The following is a 6,000-nucleotide window of genomic DNA, read 5'->3' as shown; positions in this document are numbered from 1 at the left end:
TTTATAATTACTAGAACTGTATCTGACGCTTGAGGGTGGTAGCCAGCGCCACTCAGACTACACGTGGAGAAGGGGACCTTCTCTTCAACCTCCGGGGCGTGACTCGAACGTCTAAAGCCTGTCATGAGCGGGTAACTGGCGGGAAGCCCTCTTATGCCACCTTGGCATCAAGGCTGCCACAATCGAGACCCTCGCTAGGCTTTCGCAGAATAATATAGTAAGGAAATGAGGGGCTCGTTGGGGAAATACAGAAAGATAAGTCGGCAGTCTACAACGCCAAAGGAGGCATAGGGGTGTGGTTAGGCTCTTTTTTTTAGTACGGTAATTGAAGTTAATATTTTTTTTAATATAGGGAAGAAAGAAAGAAAGAAAAACACGCGCCCAGAGTGGGGACCGAACCCACGCCTTTCAATTACATCTCGAATGCCTTACCAATTCGGCTATCTGGGCGACTGTGTTCTCCTTCACTTTCTTGGCTATTTATATTTACTATAAGTGTATCTGACGCTTGAGGGTGGTAGCCAGCGCCACTCAGACTACACGGGGAGAAGGGGACCTTCTTTTCAACCCCCGGGGCGTGACTCGAACGTCTACAGCCTGTCATGAGCGGGTAACTGGCGGGAACCCCTCTTATGCCACCTAGGCATCAAGGCTGCCAGGATCGAGACCCTCGCTAGGCTTTCGCAGAATAATATAGTAAGGAAATGAGGGGCTCGTTGGGGAAATACAGAAAGATAAGTCGGCAGTCTACAACGCCAAAGGAGGCATAGGGGTGTGGTTAGGCTCTTTTTTTTTAGTACGGTATTTAAGTTAATACTTTTTTTAATATACGGAACAAAGAAAGAAAGAAAAACACGCGCCCAGAGTGGGGACCGAACCCACGCCTTTCGATTAGATCTCGAATGCCTTACCAATTAGGCTATCAGGGCGACTGTGTTCTCCTTCACTTTCTTGGCTATTTATATTTACTAGAAGTGTATCTGACGCTTGAGGGTGGTAGCCAGCGCCACTAAGACTACACGGGGAGAAGGGGACCTTCTTTTCAACCCCCGGGGCGTGACTCGAACGTCTACAGCCTGTCATGAGCGTATAACTGGCGGGAAGCCCTCTTATGCCACCTAGGCATCAAGGCTGGCAGAATCGAGACCCTCGCTATGTTTTCGCTAAATAATATAGTAAGGAAATGAGGGGCTCGTTGTGGAAATATAGAAAGATTAGTCGGCAGTCTACAACGCCAAATGAGGCATAGGGGTGTGGTTAGGCTCTTTTTTTTAGTACGGTAATTGAAGTTAATATTTTTTTTAATATGCGGAAGAAAGAAAGAAAGAAAAACGCGCACAGAACGGGGACCGAACCCACACTTTTCGATTAGATCTCGAATGCCTTAACAATTCGGATATCTGGGCGACTGTGTTCTCCTTCACTTTCTTGGCTATTTATAATTACTAGAAGTGTATCTGACGCTTGAGGGTGGTAGCCAGCGCCACTCAGACTACACGGGGAGAAGGGGACCTTCTCTTCAACCCCCGGGGCGTGACTCGAACGTCTACAGCCTGTCATGAGCGGGTAACTGGCGGGAAGCCCTCTAAGGCCACCTTGGCATTAAGGTTGCCAGAATCGAGACCCTCGCTAGGCTTTCGCAGAATAATATAGTAAGGAAATGAGGGGCTCGTTGGGGAAATAAAGAAAGATAAGTCGGCAGTCTACAACGCCAAAGGAGGCATAGGGGTGTGGTTAGGCTCTTTTTTTTAGTACGGTAATTGAAGTTAATATTTTTTTAATATACGGAAGAAAGAAAGAAAGAAAAACACGCGCCCAGAGTGGGGACCGAACCCACGCCTTTCGATTAGATCTCGAATGCCTTACCAATTCGGCTATCTGGGCGACTGTGTTCTCCTTCACTTTCTTGGCTATTTATATTTACTAGAAGTGTATCTGCCGCTTGAGGGTGGTAGCCAGCGCCACTCAGACTACACGGGAAGAAGGGGACCTTCTTTTCAACCCCCGGGGCGTGACTCGAACGCCAACAGCCTGTCATGAGCAGGTAACTGGCGGGAAGCCCTCTTATGCCACCTAGGCATCAAGGATGCCAGAATCGAGACCCTCTCTAGGCTTTCGCAGACTAATATAGTAAGGAAATGAGGGGCTGGTTGTGGAAATATAGAAAGATTAGTCGGCAGTCTACAACGCCAAATGAGGCATAGGGGTGTGGTTAGGCTCTTTTTTTTAGTACGGTAATTGAAGTTAATATTTTTTTTTATAATGCGGAAGAAAGAAAGAAAGAAAAACGCGCACAGAACGGGGACCGAACCCACACCTTTCGATTAGATCTCGAATGCCTTAACAATTCGGATATCTGGGCGACTGTGTTCTCCTTCACTTTCTTGGCTATTTATAATTACTAGAAGTGTATCTGACGCTTGAGGGTGGTAGCCAGCGCCACTCAGACTACACGGGGAGAAGGGGACCTTCTCTTCAACCCCCGGGGCGTGACTCGAACGTCTACAGCCTGTCATTAGCGGGTAACTGGCGGGAAGCCCTCTTATGCCACCTTGGCATCAAGGTTGCCAGAATCGAGACCCTCGCTAGGCTTTCGCAGAATAATATAGTAAGGAAATGAGGGGCTCGTTGGGGAAATACAGAAAGATAAGTCGGCAGTCTACAACGCCAAAGGAGGCATAGGGGTGTGGTTAGGCTCTTTTTTTTAGTACGGTAATTGAAGTTAATATTTTTTTTTAATATAGGGAAGAAAGAAAGAAAGAAAAACACGCGCCCAGAGTGGGGACCGAACCCACGCCTTTCGATTACATCTCGAATGCCTTACCAATTCGGCTATCTGGGCACTGTGTTCTCCTTCACTTTCTTGGCTATTTATATTTACTAGAAGTGTATCTGACGCTTGAGGGTGGTAGCCAGCGCCACTCAGACTACACGGGGAGAAGGGGACCTTCTTTTCAACCTCCGGGGCGTGACTCGAACGTCTACAGCCTGTCATGAGCGGGTAACTGGCGGGAACCCCTCTTATGCCACCTAGGCATCAAGGCTGCCAGGATCGAGACCCTCGCTAGGCTTTCGCGGAATAATATAGTAAGGAAATGAGGGGCTCGTTGGGGAAATACAGAAAGATAAGTCGGCAGTCTACAATGCCAAAGGAGGCATAGGGGTGTGGTTAGGCTCTTTTTTTTACGGTAATTGAAGTTAATATTTTTTTTAATATACGGAAGAAAGAAAGAAAGAAAAACACACGCCCAGAGTGGGGACTGAACCCACGCCTTTCGATTAGATGTCGAATGCCTTACCAATTCGGCTATCTGGGCGACTGTGTTCTCCTTCACTTTCTTGGCTATTTATATTAACTAGAAGTGTATCTGACGCTTGAGGGTGGTAGCCAGCGCCACTCAGACTACACGGGGAGAAGGGGACCTTCTTTTCAACCCCCGGGGCGTGACTGGAATGTCTACAGCCTATCATGAGCGGGTAACTGGCGGGAAGCCCTCTTATGCTACCTTGGCATCAAGGCTGCCAGAATCGAGACCCTCGCTAGGCTTTCGCAGAATAATATAGTAAGGAAATGAGGGGCTCGTTGGGAAAATACAGAAAGATAAGTCGGCAGTCTACAACGCCAAAGGAGGCATAGGGGTGTGGTTAGGCTCTTTTTTTTTAGTACGGTAATTGAAGTTAATATTTTTTTTTAATGTATGGAAGAAAGAAAGAAAGAAAAACACGCGCCCAGAGTGGGGACCGAACCCACACCATTCGATTAGATCTCGAATGCCTTACCAATTCGGCTATCTGGGCGACTGTGTTCTCCTTCACTTTGTTGGCTATTTATAATTACTAGAACTGTAGCTGACGCTTGAGGGTGGTAGCCAGCGCCACTCAGACTACACGTGGAGAAGGGGACCTTCTCTTCAACCTCCGGGGCGTGACTCGAACGTCTAAAGCCTGTCATGAGCGGGTAACTGGCGGGAAGCCCTCTTATGCCACCTTGGCATCAAGGCTGCCACAATCGAGACCCTCGCTAGGCTTTCGCAGAATAATATAGTAAGGAAATGAGGGGCTCGTTGGGGAAATACAGAAAGATAAGTCGGCAGTCTACAACGCCAAAGGAGGCATAGGGGTGTGGTTAGGCTCTTTTTTTTAGTACGGTAATTGAAGTTAATATTTTTTTTAATATAGGGAAGAAAGAAAGAAAGAAAAACACGCGCCCAGAGTGGGGACCGAACCCACGCCTTTCAATTACATCTCGAATGCCTTACCAATTCGGCTATCTGGGCGACTGTGTTCTCCTTCACTTTCTTGGCTATTTATATTTACTATAAGTGTATCTGACGCTTGAGGGTGGTAGCCAGCGCCACTCAGACTACACGGGGAGAAGGGGACCTTCTTTTCAACCCCCGGGGCGTGACTCGAACGTCTACAGCCTGTCATGAGCGGGTAACTGGCGGGAACCCCTCTTATGCCACCTAGGCATCAAGGCTGCCAGGATCGAGACCCTCGCTAGGCTTTCGCAGAATAATATAGTAAGGAAATGATGGGCTCGTTGGGGAAATACAGAAAGATAAGTCGGCAGTCTACAACGCCAAAGGAGGCATAGGGGTGTGGTTAGGCTCTTTTTTTTTACGGTAATTGAAGTTAATATTTTTTTTTATATACGGACGAAAGAAAGAAAGAAAAACACACGCCCAGAGTGGGGACTGAACCCACGCCTTTCGATTAGATCTCGAATGCCTTACCAATTCGGCTATCTGGGTGACTGTGTTCTCCTTCACTTTCTTGGCTATTTATATCTACTAGAAGTGTATCTGACGCTTGAGGGTGGTAGCCAGCGCCACTCAGACTACACGAGGGAGAAGGGGGCCTTCTTTTCAACCCCCGGGGCGTGACTCGAACGTCTACAGCCTGTCATGAGCGGGTAACAGGCGGGAAGCCCTCTTATGCCAACTAGGCATCAAGGCTGCCAGAATCGAGACCCTCTCTAGGCTTTCGCAGAATAATATAGTAAGGAAATGAGGGGCTCGTTGGGGAAATACAGAAAGATAAGTCGGCAGTCTACAACGCCAAAGGAGGCATAGGGGTGTGGTTAGGCTCTTTTTTTTAGTAAGGTAATTGAAGTTAATATTTTTTTAATATACGGAAGAAAGAAAGAAAAACACGCGCCCAGAGTGGGGACCGAACCCACGCCTTTCGATTAGATCTCGAATGCCTTACCAATTCGGCTATCTTGGCGACTGTGTTCTCCTTCACTTTCTTGGCTATTTATATTTACTAGAAGTGTATCTGCCGCTTGAGGGTGGTAGCCAGCGCCACTCAGACTACACGGGAAGAAGGGGACCTTCTTTTCAACCCCCGGGGCGTGACTCGAACGCCTACAGCCTGTCATGAGCGGGTAACTGGCGGGAAGCCCTCTTATGCCACCTAGGCATCAAGGCTGCCAGAATCGAGACCCTCGCTAGGCTTTCGCAGAATAATATAGTAAGGAAATGAGGGGCTCGTTGGGGAAATACAGAAAGATAAGTCGGCAGGCTACAACGCCAAAGGAGGCATAGGGGTGTGGTTAGGCTCCTTTTTTAGTACGGTAATTGAAGTTAATATATATATTTTATAATATACGGAAGAAAGAAAGAAAGAAAAACACGCGCCCAGAGTGGGGACCGAACCCACGCCTTTCGATAACATGTCGAATGCCTTACCAATTCGGCTATCTGGGCGACTGTGTTCTCCTTAACTTTCTGGGCTATTTATATTTACTAGAGGTGTATCTGACGCTTAGGGTGGTAGCCAGCGCCACTCTGACTACACGGGGAGAAGGGGACCTTCTTTTCAACCCCCAGGGCCTGACTCGAACGTCTACAGCCTGTCATGAGCAGGTAACTGGCGGGAAGCCCTCTTATGCTACCTAGGCATCAAGGCTGCAAGAGCCGAGACCCTCGCTACGCTTTCGCAGAATAATATAGTAAGGAAAATGAGGGGCTCGTTGAGGAAATACAGAAAGATATG

The 6,000-nt window shown here is 47.9% G+C and overlaps 1 non-coding gene across 1 annotated transcript; it reads right to left on the bottom strand.

Annotated features, from left to right (window-relative positions):
- Positions 1-3,245: 3,245 nt before the first annotated feature.
- Positions 3,246-3,317, bottom strand: Trnar-ucu (transfer RNA arginine (anticodon UCU)). The gene has a single exon. It is a non-coding gene; the product is annotated as a tRNA-Arg (tRNA).
- Between the last annotated feature and the right edge of the window lie 2,683 nt (positions 3,318-6,000).

This window comes from Haemaphysalis longicornis, unplaced genomic scaffold, assembly GCF_048455015.1.
Source record: "Haemaphysalis longicornis isolate Haplotype H1 unplaced genomic scaffold, Haemaphysalis longicornis Haplotype H1 scaffold_11, whole genome shotgun sequence".
Taxonomy (NCBI): Eukaryota; Metazoa; Arthropoda; class Arachnida; order Ixodida; family Ixodidae; genus Haemaphysalis; species Haemaphysalis longicornis.
This window is presented reverse-complemented; position numbering and strand designations above follow the sequence as displayed.